This window comes from Pistacia vera, unplaced genomic scaffold (genome assembly GCF_008641045.1).
Source record: "Pistacia vera cultivar Batoury unplaced genomic scaffold, PisVer_v2 Contig174, whole genome shotgun sequence".
Lineage (NCBI taxonomy): Eukaryota > Viridiplantae > Streptophyta > Magnoliopsida > Sapindales > Anacardiaceae > Pistacia > Pistacia vera.
In genome coordinates, this window is record NW_022195833.1 from 726,259 (window position 1) to 748,970 (window position 22,712).

The 22,712-nt window shown below is 36.1% G+C and overlaps 2 pseudogenes; one reads left to right on the forward strand and one right to left on the reverse strand.

The window, feature by feature from the left end:
• The first annotated feature begins 3,751 nt into the window (after nt 1–3,751).
• LOC116126082 lies at nt 3,752–8,501 on the forward strand (annotated as a pseudogene).
• Nucleotides 8,502–19,653: 11,152 nt separating this feature from the next.
• Nucleotides 19,654–22,127, reverse strand: LOC116126007 (annotated as a pseudogene).
• Between the last annotated feature and the right edge of the window lie 585 nt (nt 22,128–22,712).

A 22,712-nucleotide genomic window follows, 5' to 3' on the forward strand; every position in this document is an offset into this window, starting at 1 on the left:
TGGGATGTACTTCAGGTTGCACAATTCTTTTTATGAATTATTCATTCAATTCCTGAAATGTGGAATTGCCTCTTTCTGATGCCAGTCAGTTTGCAGCTCTCCCAGATGATTGAAAGGAAAGCAAAGCTGCAAAAACACACCAAAATGTTCATCATATAAGGAGATATTCTTTATGGGATAGGATTAACAGGATTATTACTCTGCTGTGGGAGGAAGCTAACCAAGTAATGAAAGAAGTTCAAGCTGACCAACAATGGAAGATAATACCACCTGCTTTGTTCAGAATTGCAAAATTTGCAGTGATTGTTTCAGTCTTGCTTGTTCTCTGTGCACACACTAACGATAACCTTTTAGCTTGGCCTGTGGACACATGTTGTGATGGCTGTCATTCCGAAATTCTCTGGATTTTCTTCCCTGGAATTCGGATTATGTTGCTGAACTATTGAATTAGATATGTTAGATGAAGACGACTACTGCTATATAATCTTTACCTGTTGGATGCTTTCTGTGTTGTGATTCAACATAGTTACTATCTAATGTTGGTGATGTTTGGTTTTCTAGGCAGTGAAATGATGTTGATTACTCTTTCTACTCTTGTAAGCTGCTACCATTTGGGTTTTTGTTTTCTTTGTGAAACTCTGGTTGGTTTTTTCTGGCCTTTTCCTAATGTTTTTGCCTTCTGAGGCTGCTTTTGTTTCTTGTATTTGCTTAATTAGTTTGCTTTCTTTCTATGGCTATGCTGTGGCTATATAATACCATGTAAAAGTGCATATTACAAGTTTTACGTTTTTGTTTTACAAGTTTCATTTTGATGTGTTGTTGCAGCAATCTATTGTAATAAAACCCCGCTCTTGATTGTCACAAACATTTTCCGGATGATATCTGATTGATGGGCGCATTTTTTTTTTTTTTTTCTCTATACAATATCACAATTGGATCTCATGAAATGGTAATTTTATTTGCTCCTAAGTTGGATTTATGATCTTATGAACCAATATTTTCCAGGCAGCTGAGTTTATGAAACAAGGTACAATTCATCCTGCTAAAATATTGTCTCAGTTACCAATTTCATTGCCTTACCACTAGAACACACATCCGTTAGTTTTTAATAGATACGTGTCATTAGACTCATTACTAAAAAAATTCTGGATAGGAAGTGTCACTTTGCAGAACCTTGGGACTTATCAAACCTGGAAGTATCACTTCTTAAAACCTTGGGACGTATTATAATTTGCATAATCACTTTATGGTCTCTAAAGTGATTATGCAATCAGCAAATAATTTGTTTTATAAAAGCATTCCTAAATAGGTATTTGTAGCTTTTAGAATTCAAAGGTACTTTTGATTAATTATAAAATGATCTCTAATGTTAATTTAAATTTTATTTTTATATAAATGATTTTAATTAAATGAATAATATAATAAAAATTAAATAATTAAAAAACTTTAGAATTGGTCAACAAGGTGTTTATCAGACGACAGTCATTGACAATGGCCGGGTGCCACCGTCGAAGGTGCGTCTAATAACACTACTATTTCACTGGGTAAATCATTCAGCCACTCTGACTGCTCCATTGGGTAGATTGTTTCATTATTCAGTTTTTACTTAACATCTGTTGGTTTCAAGGATGTACATGTCATTACTCGATAAATTCTTTAATCAAAGTATCACTTCTTAGAACCTTAGGACCTATTAAATTTTCACCAAACCTGAGAGACTAAAATGTTATTTAACACATCATAACACGTGATGCACACGTGACATGGTCAGGTGATAAACTCCTGCTGCCTAAAGCTCTTCTTCGTTAGAATCAGTGCGGTGGAATCTCAATTTTTACTCTAATCGGACTACTCTCGTGTGTTGTTTAGTAGCGAGAGAGAAGGCAATGAAAAGCGTGGGAAATGGGGTTTAGGCACTGTTCTTTCGCGCCAAATTTTGTTGTTAATCGCAATATCAAATCCTAATTCTTCACTTACGTAATCTGTGAGAAAGAGCCAGACTGAAGAAGAAGACTTGGTATGTAAAACCCTATTTTTACTGTTATTGGCTTTGATCGATTAATTCTTTATATAATTTGTTGTTTTTTTTATTGATTTTTCGTTGTTTTGGATGTCGAATCCGCACTGTATAATTCTTAATTTTTAGTAAATAATTTCACTGAATCCGACCCATTTTTTGAAATCCACATAGACAAATCAATGAATGAATATGGTATTTATATGAATGTATGTCTTACCAGCGATCAATACTTTGAAGTAAAAATCACACTTGATGTCAAGCAGATGATAAGGATCATAATAGTTTTATCTTCCTCAGTTTTAGAGTTTTCCAAATCCTGACTTGCCGGTCAATTTATTAGAAGATGTTAAATAACCTCTTTTTTTGTTTTAAAAATGGTGATTCAATAGGTTTTCAGATTTATTTCATATTGTTATGAGATTTTGAATATGTCAATTAACTAGTAATATTTTCGCTGTGTGAATTCTCTTTATGATTCTGTCCATGATTCCATTCATAAGAACATGAATAGCCAACTAATCATATTATAAAATAAAATAAGAGGATTATGGCAAATTGAATTTTTGAAGAAAGATCAATTAACCTCCAGATGATAGAGACAATATGAATTGTGATGGGCTGGAAGATGGGTGCAAGGTGGGTGGAGGAGGGAGTGGCAAATTGAATTTTTAAAGATCAATGGATGATAAGTATCAATTGTATGGATAGTTTAAGTAACATATTTAAGTTACTCTCACCTAACCCTTTACCCTTATGATTTATGATTGGGAGTTTTTAAAGTTTTAGGCTGGCTATGTTTTGTTAATGCGAACAAAAATGAAAACAATAAAACAGAAGAAGGGAAGGTAACTTGTAGGAAAAAAAATGAAAGTAGCAATGAAATAGTGGAATATAAAGTCAATTACTCAATTATGTGATGTTTTAGTTCAGCATTTTGTTAATGAGAAGATCATGTATGTGTAAGATATGATTACAGTATCGTGTCCTTTGAATTGCTTACACTCAGTTTGAATAGTGAGGGGTACCTTCAGTTTTTTGTTGCACATTCAAGGAGGAAAAACATACAATTTTGCATGGTGAAAAAGTGCAGAGTCAAGTTGTTGTACCCCAAAGATAATGATTTGAGAAGAGATGCAAGAGTGGATAGAGACCACAGATTGACGCTATAAATTGCTTTGTTGATGACTGTTTGAGCTGCTGTCTAGGTTTCTGCCCAATGGATGACTACAAGAGATTAAGTGAAATTTTAGATAGTATATATGTTTTCTCAAGCCTTGTTTTGTATGGTTCTTTTTGTGCCTTGACGTGTATGCGGATAACTAGTAAGAATCATTCTTATAGTTATGCAATCTTTCTTCTATAATTAGGTAAGTGGACTCAAACTTTGAATTTAATTTATTTATTTTATGAAATCATTACTTGTCAAATCTTCTATTCAACTCTTTTTAGTAGTGTTGGATACTTCTCTTACTCTATTAAACCTCGTTATCCGCAGCTATGTATTATGCTTTGCCATGCATTTTTAGTTATAATTCATGTTTGGTGTTATAATTAGGAGTAAGACTCGTTCCGTTCCCTTAAGTAGGTGTCGTCTTGTTTTTTAATCTATAAATTTTCCTCATACTGCTACCAAAAAAAAAAAAAAAAAATCTTTTAAATTTTTGACATGTTACACCTTTTAAAAATTTTCCTTTAATAGTTGCTTGTGGTTATTCCTAAACTAGTTACATTTCATAGGATGTGCACTGAGTGAAACCTGGAGGTTGGAATCTTCTTGCAGAAAAGGTGATGTAAGTCCAAATGGATGAGCTTATTATAGTAAGTTGGAATAAGTTGATAGGATTCCCTTTTGTGTCCTTATGTCCCTCCAATGGTAGAATGATGGCTGATGCTTGTGCAAATTCAGCACTGAGGAAACCCTCCAGAGGAAATGTACTCCATCATTTCTAGGGTTTCTTGTTTCAGGATATACCAAATCTTTGAACATATAGTTGTGGTAGTGTCCTGCATTATAGTTTTATGGTTTCTAGATAAGGCTTACTTTATGTTGCTCTCTGAAGCTACTCAGCGCGCTGGCTTTCATCAATTTATATTCATGCCCTATGCTCTGCAGTTCTTTATTCCAGACTTATTGAAGCGCCCCTTTTTTATGCTATTCAGTTTGCTGTCAGGCAAAAGAGACAATTGAAGAGTCAGAGTATACTTCTAAGAGATATTTTTAGATGAATTCAATTGAATTGAACATTGCCCTATTTATACAAAAGTTCAATAAATATAAAAGGAAACATAATATTATCATAATTTGGTAATCTCACTAAATGAGGTAACACAATATCACTACTCTTAAGTAAGGAAATGAAATATCTTATAATAATGTTTGTAACCTTCCTGGATAAAGAAATAGAATATCAACAACAAAGATATTACAGATACAAATATATATTATTGGTGAGAGTGAGAGGAAGAAGTAAATTAAAGCTAACGAAACTTCACTGAAGATTCAATTGGTGAGAGTGAGAGGAAAAAGTAATTGAAAGCTAATGAAACTTCACCTAAGATTCAATGCTGACGTTGAACATGTTATGACTGTGCTCAGTTGTACAAATATAAGGTTTATTTCATTAATTCAGTGAACATTCCAAATCTCTCTGTTTTATTTTTTTTTATCTTTAATCTCCTTAATCATCAAGAGAGAAGACAAATAGACATGGAGAATGGTCAGTACAAGCAATCATCAGGATCTGAGAAACGTATAACCATTCATGACTGTGCTCAGTTGGGGGATATTGATGGGTTTCAGAAGCTACTTCAGGAGAATCCATCTCTTCTCAACGAAAGAAATGCAATTGTAAGATTAATTTTTTTCTTCTAGTATTAATTTTTCATTAGTGAATATATATCTCTTGAAAGAATTTGATTTTGTCAGTTGGTTCTTTAGAGGGTTTTGGGCAAATTAAGAAGGGAAAAAAAATTAAGTTTCTTTGCAGATTAGTTAATGGGTGTGTATATCTTCCATTTTATGTATTCATTTTGGTTTAAGTGCAGATGCTGGAGACACCCCTTCATCTTTCTGCTGGTAACAACAAGACAGAAATAGTGAAATTTATGCTTGAATGGAAAGGAGACTATAAAGTTCACTTGGAAGTGGAAAATATGGTAAGTGAAATTTACTTGTTTTATATTTTATTAATTTTCCGGAGAGAAATCTAAGCACTATAAAGCCAAAAATTATGCTAGTAAAAATATGACAGCTTAAAAAAAAAATCTTACTTGAAAAACCATGTGTTATATATTGATCTGTTGAGTTTTGTAGTATGGAGAAACTCCATTGCATGTAGCAGCCAAGAATGGGTGCAATGAAGCTGCACGATTACTTCTTGCTCATGGTGCTTCTGAGGATGATTTAACTGAGGTGTTTTTTAATTGTACTACTTTCCCTGCAAATGTGATAGTGATATATTTTCATTCAATTTATTTCCCATTTTACATGCAGTATGGAGCGACACCACTAAAGCTTGCGGTTTTGCACTCAGTTCGAACTGAAGACTGTTCAATTGTCAAGACATTGCTCGAGAATAATGCTGATTATAATGTTAAAGATGATGTATGGATTTTAATTTATATTCTAAAATAATATATAAATATATATTTATTGCTAAATATGAGTAACTTTGAATGCAGAAGGGCATGACCGTTCTAGATCATCTTTCAAAAATCCCAGAAAGTGGGAAGATGCGTGATGTATTTCTCTCTCATCAAGAAGAGCAATGAAAGAAAAAGGTACTTGAAGCATGCAGCAAGGAAAAAGAAAAGATGGATGCCCTTGATAAAGAGCTATCAAATATTGTGGGTCTGGATGAACTCAAGATGCAATTTCGGAAATGGGCAAAGAGCTTTCTTGTGGATGAGAGGCGCAAGGCCCTTGGACTGAAAGTTGGCACTCAAAGACCTCCTCACATACTGTCACAAAGGAAATCCTGGAACAGGTAAAAAATATTGCTGCTTAATTTATGGATCTTTCCTTGAGGGTACTGGTGCATCTAGAGTTTTAGATTTGAGCACCTATTTTTTTTTTTTTTTAAATCCCAGGAAGGGTGCTACCCCACCCTAGGCCTCCATTGGCTTTGCCAACGATGAATGTTGGCACTGGGAAACTTCCTCACATGGCATCTCCAGGAAATCCTGGAACAGGTAAAAATTATTGCTGCAAAGGGCATTCTTTTGGATTGGGTAGTTAATAATTTTATATAGTATCGAGGGATTGGGAGTAATAATTTATAGTGATTTTATTTTATTTTATTTATTTTTGGCCTTAAACCCCAGGAAGGATGCTACCCCACCCTAGGCCTCCATTGACTTCACCAATGATGAATGCAAGCACTGGAAAAGTTCCTAACATGGAAGTTCCAGGAAATCCGGGGACAGGTAAAATTATTGCTTACTTTATCTTTCCTTGAGGGAACCGGTGCATCTAGACTTTTAAATTTGAGGGACTATTGTTTATAAAAACTATTAGACTCTTATCTTCCAAATTACAACAAAATATCATTAGACTCTATAATCCAAATAAAATAGGCAAAGGGCTTTCTTTTGAATGAGAGGCACAGGGCCCATAGACTGAAATTCAGTTGTAGAACTAGGATTTTGAGTGAGAGGGACAAAATTAAAAAAATAATATATTTTAAATTTTTTCATAATGATAAACTAAAATTCTTTTTGTTCAATACAATTATAATTTTTCTAATATATGGCGAAACAAATAAAAGAAATGATACTAACATAAGGAAACTTATAAAAACAAAATCATTATTTTCTCAAGGTAAATTAAATTAAAGAAACTGAATTGAATAGGATTCATAAATGAATGAAGAATTTGTTTTATATCAAAGCCTTAATTTATGAAGTTTGTATAAAATTTGTTTTACTTATTTATAATATAAAATTTTATTTAGTTTTTTTTTTGGATTAATTATTATATTGGGCAACTAAATTTGTATATGGTGGACTTAAATGCAATCTAACATTTCATTTAATTTTTTTTATAGGCTTAAATATTGGATTAGGTAAATTTTCATTTAACTTGTTTTTGGGATTAAGTATTTTGGGGGTAATTAGTAATTTTATAAAGTATTAAGGGCCTAAGGTAATAGTTTGTATTTTTCCTTGTTCTTTTTTAAATACCAGGGAGGGCAGTGCCTCACCCTGGGCTTGCACTGCCTCCGCCATTGCTGAAAGTTGGCACCAGAAGACTTCCTCACATGACATTTCTAGGAAATCCTGGAACAGGTAAAATTGCTGCTTACTTCAGCTTTCCTCTAGTTAAATCTAACATTCTTTAAATGGATTTGTCCTTTCTGTTTGTTTTAAATAGAACTTGTGTACTTTCGCAATTATTTTCTACAAAAAAATGTATGCAAATTAATATTACTAATAACATAATATTTTGTTTTCTTAAATATCAATTTATTTATTTGTTTATTTTTAATATTAGGTAAGACAATGGTGGCTTGAATCCTTGAAAGACTACTCCAGAGCGTGGGAATTTTGCATACCCCTAATGCAAAAGAAGTTCAAAGGACAGATTTAGTTGTTGAATATATTGGTCACACTGGACCAAAGACCAGGGAAAAGGTACATCACTTTGTTTTTCTTATCATGTGTTTGACTAATTCATGTTAAATGTACAAACTAAACATACAAATTCTTATATAAAAACTGAGGTGACACAATTCTTCAAACTGATGTGACACAATTCTTTTATAGTCATTTAATGGATCCTGTATCCAATCTTTTACCTTTTATATTTCAAAATGCATAATATCTTAGAAACAGATTTTATTTTAACCAGAAAAATAATTTCATGCACAGATCAAAGAAGCTGAGGGAGGTATTCTTTTTAAAAGGATGAAGCATATTGACTAATCCCGGGGGAGAGTTGTGGTCATGACTTTGGGTTAGAAGCCTTAGAGGAGATCATGTCTTGTATGGACGGTGGAAAAGTTTTAGTCATATTTGCTGGCTACAATGAACCAATGCAACGTGTAATATCTTCTAATGAAGGTTTTAGCAGAAGGGTTACCAACATTTTTAAGTTTAAAGATTTGAGCTGTGAAGAATTAGCTACTCTTCTCCATATCAAGATGAGTAATCAAGCGGAGGATGACTTGTTATACGGGTTCAAATTACATACTTCTTCTTGTGAAAATGCCATTGCAGAGCTAATACAGAAAGAGACAACATAAGTGCATGAAAATGAATGGAGGTGTAGTGGATATAATGCTAAATAATGCTAGGGGGAATTTGGATTATAGGATTACTGATGATTGTGTAGAGAGATGAATTGCTTACAATCAAATTAGAGGATTTTGAAGCAGCTTTGGAATTGTTACCCAAATAGCATCACTATTTTGAGTGTGACGTATAAGTTTTTCTGGGATTGTGCGTTGAGCTTTTAATTTTTATTTGCAATAACTATTTTAAGTATTTGGGATGATAAAACTCTTTCGCTGTCTAGTACTGTTTTACTTTTTCTTTAGCTATTTTAACTTTTTTTAAAAAAAAAAAAAATATATATAAGAAATCCTTGATGTTGGAGGCATTAATGGTTATGGCATGAATAAGGAAAATAATATTCCTGATGAGCAGACTCTATGTGGGCCTTCAAGTTCTTCAAGTAAGAAGAGATCCTTATTCTGGAAGTAACCACGGGAGTTAATAAAGATTTAGTCATTGAGAATCTGTAATTGGTGGGAGAATGAATGCCTTATGATCTGAAAAGAACATAAATTTGCTTACAAATTGAGCCAATTGAATGATTGTGCGTAGAAAATAATTAAAAAAAAAAGTTAATTTATTTTTTAAACCCCTTTGAATATAAAATTAGAACTTAATCTCAATCTCAATTTGAATTTTTTTTTTTTATATAAAATAATGAAACTCAATATTTATTAAAATAAAAAAGAGTGTTATTATTTGAGCCCTCCAAAACTCTCTTAAATGATTATATCTTAATTAAGTTTATTCTTATATGCATTTTTAATTTAAAAAAATTAAAATTTAAAATTTGAAAATTTAAAGTTGGTATATCAAATATTGAGAGCCCATTGGCCCATTAGCTTAAACCCGATTGAGACCGTCACCGGTGAGAGAAAGAAAGAGAAAAGAGAGGGGAATGAAAGGCATTGGATCTTCCAGGAAAAAACAAGAGTAGAAATTTGTAGACGTAAAAATCTACCTGTACGGAAGGGGGGTCTGATCCCTTGAGGTTGAGGCCACTAGCGATCTGCTATACCTGTACACGTAAAGAAACACACGCATGAAGCGAACGGGAAATACCAGGGTGGTGTTCACCGTAGGCACTCCGACGCTCAAGTCAGCAAGGCTGAAAGGCTAATATAGTAAGGGCTAGGGAGTAGGAGGTTACCGGAAGTCTAGTCGGGGACTGTGACTACGGCGGTGAAGTGAAGCTCTCAAGTAGGAGCTTCGGGTGTGAAGGTGTAATGTTCTCTGTTCCTTGTGAGAGGGCTGGCCTCTGCTTATATAGTAACTGTCTGGTCTCCCATTCCTATTAGAAGTAGGAGTTCTAGTGTGACTCTGATGCAAACCCTAGAAGAATTAGGGCCGTGGTAAGCTGTCTTACCAGTGTCCGGATAGGAATGTGATTTTGATTAGGAGAGTAATTCCGAGTAGGAAAGTAACCAGGAATAGGAAAGCGACCTTGAATAGGAGATTGATTAGGAGTAGGAAAGTATTCTGAGGGGGCTATGGGCTCTGGATCCACCCATGGACCTAGGAAATGGACTGAGATTAAGAGGCTCGCGCCCACGTGGTTTGGGCCGGATATATCTTGTACCGAAAGGGCCTAATCCAGTTGGATCATATCGGGATTGGGCCTGGCTTCTTCTTCAGTGTCGGGCCCGTTTTCCTATTTAGGCCAAGGACGATTTTTGACCCTAACAAAATTTAATTCCACAACTAAACAATATGATTATTAGGAAGTCAATCACTTAATTCTCTTGTGTTTTAATTCAGTCCTTGAATGTCTTGTTAAAACATGAGTGCAAACCAGAAGCCTAATTCATCCCACTAATCTCTCATTACTCTCCTGCGAAGAAAACATGACAAAAATTAGGGAGGGTATGGTTAACCATTTAGGGAAGTCCAATTCTAAGAGTGACCAAAATAAATATTGTACGGACAAATGGATTCTAGTGGATTAGATTACTATAGCTTAAATAATTGATTTAAATATAAAACTCTAATTTTAGCTATCAACTCATTCTAATTGAATGATTTAGAAGTTGATGAGATAACAAATACAATAATTAATTTCAATAATTAACATTACAGATTTAGATCGATTATTTAAGTTAACATATAGGTCATGTTTAAGGGCACCATTTATTTTACACAAATTATGTTAAGCTATTAGATTAAATTATTTTGGATAGTGAAATTTAATACAATTTTTACCATTTCATTTTAGAAAAGAAAAATACATTAATCTAAGGTTTAAAAATTGTTTCATAACTTTTCTTAAAATAACTTACAAGATTAATATATTTTGGATAATGAAATTTAAAACAATTTTTACCATTAATACATTTTAGAAAGAAAAAAAAATGCGTAGCTGTTATCTAAACCATTAAAATATATTAATCTAAGGTCTAAAAAAAAATTGTATCATAACTTTAAAATATATATATCATACTATAAAATTTCCTGTGTTTCTTAGTAGACAGAGAGACAATGAAAAACTCTGGAAATGGGGGTGGAGACAGGGGGATTTTATTAAAAGACCATTTAGAGTTAAAATTTAACTAAAAGGTTATACAGTTTGTAAAATTTAACTAAATAGACATGTTTTTTATTAAGCTTAATTAAACTTGATTAGGGGTTAATTACGAATAATGAATAATTGTGTAATCTTTTAAAAATTATATATGGCCCCAAAGAGTCGAAATTCTTGCAAACAAACCCAAATACCTTCTTCTTCCTCCCATGACATTAAAGCATTCCTCTGCCGTTAACATCTTCTCCAACACAGATCGTCGCCGTCATTGTCCTCTTCCTCCTCCTCGTGACATTTCGTCCAGGTATGTATATCTCCCCTTTCAATTTTATATTTTGATTTACAAAGATTTAATGATGGATTGGGTTTGGGTTATGATTTTGATTTAGTTGTTTAGGTTGTGTTTGATGTAATGGAAGTTAAAAGGAGTGAAATTTGTTGAAATATGTCTTGCATTGTGGGTAGCTAGGGGTGGTAGCACCGATTGTAGGCGGAGAGACTGAAAATGTGTTCTGGATATGATGGATCACTGAAGCAATCTGATACGCTGGTAATATAGCAGATAGATCGCTTAAGCGATCAGGTATGTGGCATAAGATCGCTTAAGCGATCTGCTAAAAGTCTGGTGTAAAGCAACAGATCACTTAAGCGATCAATAAATGGCATAAGATTGCTTAAGCGATCATGCTTATTTATACTCGATCGCTTAAGCGATTCAGTAAACGATATACTAGATCGCTTAACCGATACACCAGATCTATCAAGCGACTGTGCATATGGTTTTTAAAATATTTCAACCCTTAGTACATCAGTTAAGAATAGTTTTTTTCTTGCATTATAGGTACTTAGCTATTATGAGACATGGGACAAGTTGTTTTGGGTGTTGAATATTTTGGTGAGCGGGTGGAGAAGAAAGTAGTTGGAAGTGGATTGGGAAGAGCAAAGAAGTTATACCAATTGTTGTGAGCACATAGGTTAGTTTTGATGAGTTGATTGATGAAATAGTTAGAAAAGGTGAATTGAGTTGCTCATGCAGTGATATAGTTGTGAAGTATGTTTTAAGCGGAGTTTCTCAACATTATAAGGTACCTCTTGCTATATTAAAGTTAGATAAAAGTGTGAACTATATATGATTGATGTGGCCGATAATAGTTCGAGGCCGATTTTAAGGGTTTCTTTTGCAGAAAAACCGTTGGAAATTGGTTCAAAGGAAGGGGATAACGAGGAAGTTGGCGGAGATTTGCCTGGTTTTAATTTGAACTACGACGACGACAATGATTTGTTAGTTGAAAAATCAAGAGTAGACAGTGAATTGAGTGGTAAGGAGGACACTATAGAAAAGATTGGTCATGGGGGGTAGAATGAAAATGTTGAGGAGGAAGACCCCGTACATGTTCCCGCAGATGTAGAGATTCCTTTAAATACAGATTATGCAGAAGGTATAGTTGGTGAGGAAGAGAACACATTGACCATTTATGTTGGTTCATAAGGGGCAATTGCAGGTAGTGGTGAATCAGCTCATGTTTTTACGGATGGATCGGAGTTGCGCATAGGGTATTTTTTTAACAGCAAAGATAAAGTGGTGAGGAAGCTAAAACTTGTTGCCGTGAGATGTAATTTTGAGTTCATCACCAAAAAATCAAATTCATTGGCTGTGACGGTTGCATGTCGTGACCAAAAGTGCAAGTAGCGGGTTTATTGTAGAAGGTTGGCGAAGTCGAAAAAATTTATTCTTAGCACATACACCCGTGAGCACACATGTGGGTTGGGACATATTTCAGGTAAGCATCGACAAGCCTCTGCTGATGTTATTGGCCAATTTGTCAAAAGTCAATTCGTTGAAGGGAAATGTCCATCTCCTAAATACATTCAGAGACTTGTGCGCACAGAGTTGGGATGTTCTGTTAGTTACTGGAAATGCTGGAAAGGGAGACAACATGCACAAAATTTTGTGAGGGGCACGCCAGAGCACGGGTACACAGTATTAGAAGCGTATCATTATATGCTTGAGTTGACAAACCAAGGTAGCAGGACGACTTTGAAGTGGGACAAGAATATGATGTTTAAATATTTTTTTGTTGCTTATGGTTCTGCTATAAGAGGTTTTGTAAACATGAGAAAGGTGGCTATTGATGGTTGTTTTTTGATGAGAAAGTACGGAGGTACACTGTTGGTGGCCACTACACAAAACAGCGAGAATCACACATATCCTGTTGCATAGTGTGTGGTTGACTCTGAGAATGAAAGTCGTGGACTTGGTTTTTTCAGCAATTACGTACGATAGTGCTTGACAATGACGAGTTGTGCATAATATCTGATAGGCACAACTCTATAAAGAAGGGGATTGCCACTATTTACCCTCAAGCACATCACGGATTCTGTATGAGGCACCTTGGTGAGAACACAAAACAAAAGTTTAAGTGTGCTGGCCTCCTTCAGACATACTACATGGCAGCAAAAGCTTATCGGGTTAATGAGTTCGAGGAGCTTTTCCAGCAAATCCAAATCAAGGATGATAGAGTTGCTAAGTATCTTGAGCATGATGTTGGTTTCGAGTGATGGAGTAGAGCTTACTTTCCTGAAAGAAGGTTTGATGTCATGACCACGAACATAGTCGAGTCCATAAATTCGATGTTGTTAATAGAAAAAGAGTTTCCAATAGTTGCACTTTTTGATGCAATCCAGAGGACATTGTCACGGTGGTTCCATGAGCGTCGTACGGAGTTAGATAATTTTACTACAACCCTTGTTCCGTCGGCTGAAAAATTATTGCAAGAATGTATGAAACTATCATATGCACTGTTTGCCTATCCTCTTAATGCTCAAGAGTTTGCTGTGCACGGCTATGGTCCGGATGCCCTAGTTAACCTTGTTAGTAAAACTTGCAGCTGTAAAGTGCTTGACATTCAACGTTTACCTTATCCTCATGCACTAGCAACACTTAAACACCAACGGAAGCCAGATTTTGGTTCAAGAATTTACATGGAACTTTGCTCCCCTCTCTATATGGCAAATCACTACATGCTAGCTTATTCAGAAACGATATATATAGTGCCTCCAGAAGAGCAGTGGGTAGTGCCGCCAGAGTTGGCTCACATTATCATCCATCTGCCATTCAAGAAGACAACAAAGGGGAGAAAAAGAGTTAAACGTATTCCATCAACCTGTGAGGTTCCCCGGAAGATGAATAAGTGCTCAATTTGCAAGCAACTTGGTCACAAGAGAAGCAGTTGCCAGAAGTAATAAAAAGAAGACAACAAAGGGGAGAAAAAGAGTTAAGCGTATTCCATCAACTTGTGAGGTTCCCCGGAAGATGAATAAGTGCTCAATTTGCAAGCAACTTGGCCACAAGAGAAGCAGTTGCCAGAAGTAATCACATGTAGATCCAAAAAATTAGGTTTGAAGAAAGACAAAATTGAGGGCGTTGCCAAGGCCAACCTTTGATGAGTTATTGTTTTCAATTATTGATTTTTTAATTTTTATTGTTACCTTCAATAAATCATTCTTTATTTTTAGTATTCTTGTTACATGGCCTAAATATTTGTTGGTGATTTTAGTTTGGAATTAGGTTGTCAAATTGAAGAGAAAGTATGGAATTAATATGTGTAGGTAATTTTAGTTTGTCAAAATTCAGGAGAAAAGATGGAAAAGTATGTTTTGCCCATGATCGCTTAAGCGACAAAGGGTTTTTCATAAAAGATAGCTTAAGCAATGTACGATCGCTTAATCGACCAAGTGAAAAATAGAAGAACCGCTTAAGCGATATCACGGATCGCTTAGGCAATCATGCACCTGGGCAGATATTGATTGTGCCCATCATATGATCACTTAAGTGATCTACGACTGCTTAATTGACCAAGTGAAAAATAGAAGAATCGCTTAAGCGGTATCACGGATCGCTTAAGCGGTATCACGGATCGCTTAAGCGGTATCACGGATCGCTTAAGCGATCATGCATCTAGGCAGATATTGATTCTGGCCATCATATGATCGCTTAAGCGACCAAGTGAAAAAGAGAAGAATTGCTTAAGCGATATCACGGATCGCTTAGGTGCTCATGCACTTCGATAGATATATATCACGGATCGCTTAGGTGCTCATGCACTTCGATAGATATTGATTCTGCCTCGAACTTGATTGCTTAAGCGATCTAAAATCGCTTAAGCGACCCTGTGTATTTAGACTTTTGAATGATTACTGAACAGATTGTTTGTTCAAATGGTTTTGCACAGTTACAACTCCGTACATAAAATTAAATTATCTACACTTATTATATTAGTGTTGTTAGTCCTTTTTTATTTAATATTTATTATTATTAAGTTAAGTATTCTTTATTGAATGAATCGTATGGAGCTATTGATGCGTGTTTCCTACAACATGCAAAATGTAGCAAGTAGACTAGTCGCACAAGTAATAGAGTGATGAGTGAGTATCGTTCCCATGAGGATTGTTTGCTAATCACTAAGCTTTCTACTGTTCTCAAGTTGGAGCAGTCGAATTCTTTGGATTAATGGGAGCTATTTACTAAGAATAAAACAAAATTTACTAAACTAAAATTTAACTATGAACGCAAGATGTAAAACACGGATAAAATCAATTCAAACAAATGGGTAGGGTTTTGACTTCATTCGGACTCTATGGGTTATACCTAAGAATTAAACTAAATTCATATTCACATGCATTGATTGTAAATCGAATTCTCTCAAGTCTCAAACATACCTTCTCAGGCTATGTTTTCCTACTCTTACCTATTAACCTTCCGCACCCAACAAATTGAAGGTAAATAAATCTAAGCTCAATAAGCACAAGAATCCTAGAATGATTTTATTGGTTCTTGAATCTATCTCTAGCATCCAATACTACAATGGTGATTACCCAAGAAGCCTAACATGATTCATTTCTCAATCTCATCATGTTCATCACATATAAACAGTAAATTCAGAGTAAACACACAATCAAAGCAAAATCATATGAAAAGAAAACAATCTATAACTTAACCCATGAAATTCCGAATTACAATCAAAACCCTAACCCAAAATAGGTTAGTTCATGGCTAAATCAACAATACAAATAAAAGAAACGAAAATACCGAAGTTTAACATAATGCAAAAAAGAGAAAAGAAAGAGAAATCTCCCCAATTGACGAATCCACTGGTTCAATCTCGAATCTTCGCCCTCTTTAGATCTAAGTTTGCCCAAATGAATCTAAGAAATTGTAAAACCTCAAAACCCTACTTCAAAAACGAACTGACGAACCCTTGGCAAAAAGACTAAGTTTTCCTTTTATACCTCGCCCAAAATCCTAAGAAAAGCATGAAAAAGTAAAACTGTGCGTTTTACAAAAACTAGAAAATTCTGACTTCGCCACGGCGAAGAAGGAATCTCGCCGCGATGACAAAAGAACTGAATCTGGTTCATGACTGGCTCATTTTGCCGCGGCAAAGGCGAAGCTTCCTGAAGAATTCTGAAGTTACAGAATTGGCCTCCGCTTGCTTCTTTGCGTGAATCTTCGATCTTCGGTGCTCTCCCTTGGGAACAAGCTTCATCGTGCTTTACTCTGCTTTAGAACTCTCCCAACTTCTGAGATCCGCTTGCTTCGGAGTCCAGAAATTCCAAATCTGTCTTTATTTGCTCAAAATGTCCATTTTAACCTGAAACAAGAAATGTAAGGAATGAAGTAGCAATCCAGGCATAAATGAACTAAGAAGTATCTAAAATCCGGCCTAAAAGCTTAAATAAACTAGTATAATCCTCAGATTATCAAATACCCCCAAACCAGGGACATGCTCATCCCCGAGCATCAGGTACAAAACAAGATAAAAGAAAAACAGAAACGTTCAAAAACACAGAACAGCAAATGACAAAAATTGAAAAAGGGAAACAAGAGACTCGACTCACAAAACGACTGCCTAGAATTTATACCAATCTCAAAAGTTGTTGCAAAATTGTTAAAAGAAAAATGTTTAACGCTCCAAGAAGTTGTAAGTTGCATCGACTTTCTTTCTCAATTGGTCCCCCGAGTAGGTAATCCCCACTTCAATCCACCTTCCGACTTCCCGGATTATTTTATGCAGGAATGCAAAGTTTATCAAATGGAAGCAGACTCCATAAGCCTAAATATCAAACTACTCTCCACTAATGAGGACTAGACACAGATAAGAATCAAAAGGTCTTTATAAGCTTGAAACGCTAGGCTCAAGTAGTGGGTTCCAAGAAAAAGGTTAGGAATAACAAAGTAAGAGAACTCGGTTTTCCTCATGCAAACACTAAAATCAAATCGAACTCCACTTCTTTTCAACCACCAATAAACGTGTCCACTAATTTACAACCCTCAAACTTGTATCTTTCTTATTTCTGATACCATATATGCGGTAGGGGAAATGCGTCTAAGGTGCACGTGGTGTTGTTATACCAGAGGTCGCCAAGTACTGCTAGGCAGTTTTTAAGGCGGTTACTAGTTTCCAATTGAGATACCCTTAAACTTGGCAGTTTTTTTTTTTTTTTAGTTTTTTTTTTTATGAAAAGAAAACAAATCAATTGAATTGAGGTGAACTATCTCTTTTGTTTTTATTGCCCTTCTCACAACCCCCAAACTATTCTTTTAGTTTATCCGTACAACTCTTCCCGTTCTTTGTGTTTGCATTAGGATCAAATTCTCCTAAGGGTACGACAAAGTGTTTAGGGTATAAGGATCAGACAATTTTTGGTTTGCCAAGAAAAATAAAGCAATCAAAATTCATACGGCTCAAATAGGTGACTAGGGACAATTTCATTCATGGGTCGACTAGAAAAGCTCAAACGTGCCAAAAAGAATGCCTAAATCATCTCCTCAACCATGTCTAATCCTAAAATTTCGCCTCAAGCACTTCTCTACTAGGTTCTAAAGTCCACCAACATTATCAAAGCTTTACCTAAGTACATAAAATGAATCTAAGCATGCCGAAAAAATGAAAATGGTGGTTGAACCACTCAACAAACCTCAATCAAAATCCAGTCAATAAACATAAACTTGAAGCAATGCCTAACATTTCTCAACAATAAAATCGCAACAACCCTATTTTCATCATTGATTTATACAATTCATCATCGGCAAAAACAATCAAACTAAGGAAAAATAAACGAAAGTTCAAAAATTTCTAATTTTCCTACCCCCAAACAAAAGGTGACATTGTCCCCAATGTCTCATTACGCATAAATTAGGAATAGAAAATTAAAAATACAAAGGTACGAGATAGTTCCCTAGTTAATCCGTGAAGTTTTGCTCCACAGTGTACACCCAGTCTTTGACTTTTTCATCACCCATCATCTGTCAAAAGAATTTAAACTGTGGTGTCCATTGTGTTAGCAAAAATTCACCAACTAAATTGAAAATATTACAACCTAATCTCGTCCTTACAACAACTGCAAATTAAAAGAAAATGAAACAACAAAAACACTACAACAATCCAAAACAAAAATATAAACTGAGTTTAATGTTTGAAATGAAAAACAAATTCAACTAAAAACAAATAAAAATAAAGAAAAACATAACAGGTGCTCCGATGCTCATTCTTTGCCTCCCTTGTCTTCCTCTTTTTCCTCTTCTTCCTCTTTCGACTCGGATCCCATCCATTCATCTGAATCCCAGTTAGCCCATTGGAATTTTGTAGTGTCAACGTTGAGCTTGGTGAAGCTGCTCTTCTGCATATCATACATCATCTGGGTCTGATCAACCAACCAATCCTGTCATTTTGCCATACGTTTCATCATACCCATCACCTGCTGTATCATCTCCTTCTGTGTAGCGGTGGAGCTGGAGGATGTGGCAGGGCCTTGAGTGGTTCTCTGCCGTTTTGTTCCTGCTCTTGGTTGCTTAGCTTCTAGACGGTCAAGATGCTTTTGAAAATAATCTGAGTCTAGGACTGGAGCAGCATGTATACGTTGCTCATCATCATACACCTCGACTCCAACTTTAATTCACAAGGCGGTAATGAGATGTGGGAAAGAGTAACTTGATCACCCTGGTTTGGCGGCATGATTGATGTTGTTCAAGATAATTCGTCCATATTTATACTCTTTCTTGTGGCAATGGAATAAAGCAATAATGCCTTCTCGTAAGTTACCGTACTATAGTGTGTTTCCGGCATCAACCTCGCACTAACAAAATACTGCCATAGTCGAGCCATTGGTGTCAAATGAGTTCCCTTAATGGTCTTCTTTTGTTTCTTTGACACTGCCCAAGTTGCATTCGGTTTTGCAATGACCGGAGGAATAATACTATCGTCAAACTGCAACGTCCTAAACCTTGCGTACTCATCCTGATCAATTCTAGGCAGGTTAAAACAATTATTGATCACATCTTCCGTAAACGGCACATTAACCCCTCTCACAAATGCAGTACCCTCTTCATTATCCGGGAGGTTGGCATAAAACTCCCTTACAAGCGGCTTTATAGCTGGTTGTGCAGGAGCACTTATAAACAGTTCCCAACGTCTCCCTCGACTCCAGTCCAAGGCCTGACTAGCGGTTAATCTGCACTCATGAATAAAGCCCTTATCTTTTCTTTGGATAGCCCCTTCATATCTTTTCCGGGCCTCCTCATTCACAAAGAGTTTGTCCACTTTCTTTCCTTTTCCTTTGCCCTTGGATGGAACATTGACTTTGAGCGGCATGTTTTCAAACTATACTTTAACTCAACAATGCAACCCATAGAAATTCAAACCTAGTTTCCCTACAACAATCAATTCAAACCTGAAAAAGAAAATTGACAACACTTCCAACAAGTTGCACTTCAACCCCCAAACTACAAATTTTTCCACAATCACCCAAACACTTCAAAATTGAAAGCCCACACTCCTTAATATCACACAACACATGCACAATCCCAAAGTAAGGAGTACTTGCCACCAATTGAGCCAAAATCAACCTAAAATGCAAAACCCCCAAATTGTTTAACTCCAAAAATTTCGTCACTTTTTGCAAAAATTTGTGTTGAAATGCATTGGGTTGGTGTTTAGGAAGGTTAAGGATGAGAAATTTTGTTTGGAAGTCGTTGAGGAGGCTTTGGATTGAAGTTTGAATTTTTTTTTCTCTGAAATGGGTTTGAGCAGTTGCGTGAAAAATGAAAAACGAAAGTGGGTATTTATATAAAACCGTCTTCGCCGTGGCAAAGTTCTTCGTTCATAGAACCCTAATTTCAAAACCCAGGTTTCGCTGCAGAGAAGAAAAATTCTTCGCCGGGGCGAAAACTTACAGGAGCTGCAACAATTTTCAGGGTGCTTCGCCCCGACGAAGAACAATATTCACCGCGGTGAAGTCTGAGACTTTTTAAAGACTCATTTCATACAATGTGCTTCACCGCGGCGAAGAAGCCCGGCGAAGTCTGGAGCATTTTCTTTCCTTCTTCAAGCTAAAAACTTCACCTGAAACACCCAAACACACACAAATTAAAAATCATTCAACTCATACGAAAATCAAACAAATTCAAACATAAAAAAAAAAATGAAAAATTATTGAACACTTGGGTTGCCTCCCAAGAAGCGCTTGTTTATAGTCGGAAAGCTCGACTCCCTCGATCTTTCAAGTCGGAATGTCAAGGCATATTGGGATGGATTTGCAACTCAGCATCCCATCAATGTATAGCTTCAGTCTCTGTCCATTGACTGTAAAGGTGCCCTTTTCTTCATGTGACACTTTCACCACTCCGTATGGGAAAATCCTTGTAACAATGAATGGTCCGGACCATCTAGACTTAAGTTTTCCGGGAAAAAGCCTAAGTCTAGAATTGAGCAACAACACCTTCTGTCCTACTTCAAAGTTCCTCTTCCTAATATGCTTATCATGCCACTTCTTGGTCTTCTCCTTGTACATCCGAGCATTCTCATATGCTTCGAGATGGAACTCATCGAGTTCCTTCAAAGTCAGCATCCTTTCTTCCCCAACAGCTTTCAAGTCCATGTTTAGCTGCTTGACTACCCAGTATGCTTTATGCTCGAGTTCTACCGGCAAGTGACACGCTTTCCCATAAACCATCCTAAATGGAGACATACCAATAGGAGTCTTAAATGCAGTTATGTAGGCCCATAACGCATCATCTAATTTCTGTGACCAATCCTTCCTAGATGCATTAACTGTCTTTTCCAATATTCCTTTAAGTTCTCTGTTAGACAGTTCCACTTGCCCGCTCGTTTGTGGATGGTAAGGTGTTGCAACTCTATATGTCACTCCATACTTGCCCAACAGTGCATCCAATTGCCTATTGCAAAAATAGGATCCTACATCACTAATAATTGTATGTGGTACCCCAAACCTTGAGAAAATATTCTTTCTCACAAACTTAACCACTGCCCTAGCATCATTAGTCGGCAATGCAACTGCTTCAACCCACTTCGACACGTAATCCACCGTTACTAATATATATGTGTTCCTAAAAGAATTTGGGAAGGGACCCATAAAGTCAATCCCCCACACATCAAACAGCTCAACCACAAGGATGTTGTTCAACGGCATCTCATCCTTTTTTGAAATATTACCACTACGTTGACACTAGTCACACTCCTGACTCATCCGAAAAGAATCCTTAAAGAGAGTTGGCCAATAAAACCCCAATTGTAGAACCTTGGTTGCTGTCCTAGCTCCTCCAAAATGGCCACCTACTTCCCTCTCGTGACAGTGCCGTAGAATACTTTCCATCTCCTCCTCGGGAACACATCTCTGTATCATTTGATCAGCACAGTGTCTATATAAAAATGGCTCTTCCCAAAAATAGTACTTCAAATCTGAGAAGAATTTTCTCTTTTGTTGGAACGTCATACCACTTGGGAGCACCCTTGATGACAAATAATTTGCAAAATCTGCATACCATGGTGCTTCATCCACTCTCATCAATGTCTCATCTGGAAATGTTTCTCTAATTAGGATTTCCTCCTCAGTTCCCTAGATTGGTCTCTCAATCCTTGACAAGTGATCTGCCACAACATTTTTCGACCCCTTCTTATCTCGAATTTCCAACTCAAACTCCTGAAGCAATAGGATCTATCTTATCAGTCGAGGTTTCGCTTCTTGCTTCGCCAATAGGTGCCTGAGTGCCGAATGGTCCATAAAGACGATTACCTTTGCACTTAACAAATACGAACGAAGTTTATCAAAAGCGAAAACCACAGTCAACAATTCTTTTTCAGTGGTGGTGTAATTCAATTGTGCATTAGTGAGTGTTTTGCTAGCATACTGAATTACATGCAACACTTTGTTTTTCCTCTATCCCAACACTACTCCTAGAGTAAAATCACTAGCATCACACATTAATTCAAATGGCAGTCCCCAATCGGGAATTGCAATAATAGGTGCAAATACTAATAATTTTTTAAGAGTTAGAAAGGCATGCATGCATTCATCATTAAAATCAAACACAACATCCTTATTCAACAAATTGCAAAGGGGTTTAGAAATCTTAGAAAAGTCCTTGATGAAACATCTGTAAAACCCCGCATGCCCCAAGAAACTTCGGACCGCTTTGACATTTGATGGTGGTGGCAGCTTCTCAATCACTTCTGTCTTTGCTCGATCGACTTCTATTTCATCCTTTGAAATCCTATGACCAAGCACTATTCCCTCCTGAACCATAAAGTGACACTTCTCCCAATTGAGCACCAAGTTCGTCTCCTTACATCACTGCAAAACAAGAGAAAGATTAGTTAAACAACTATCAAAAGACAAACCAAAAACTGAGAAGTCATCCATGAAGACTTCTATAAACCGTTCCACCATGTCTCCAAAGATCGACATCATGTATCTCTAAAATGTTGTTGGTGCATTGCATAACCCAAAAGGCATCCTTCGGTAAGCAAAGGTGCAATAGGGGCAAGTAAAGGTCGTCTTCTCTTGATCCTCAGGAGCGATGGCAATCTGGTTGTATCTTGAATA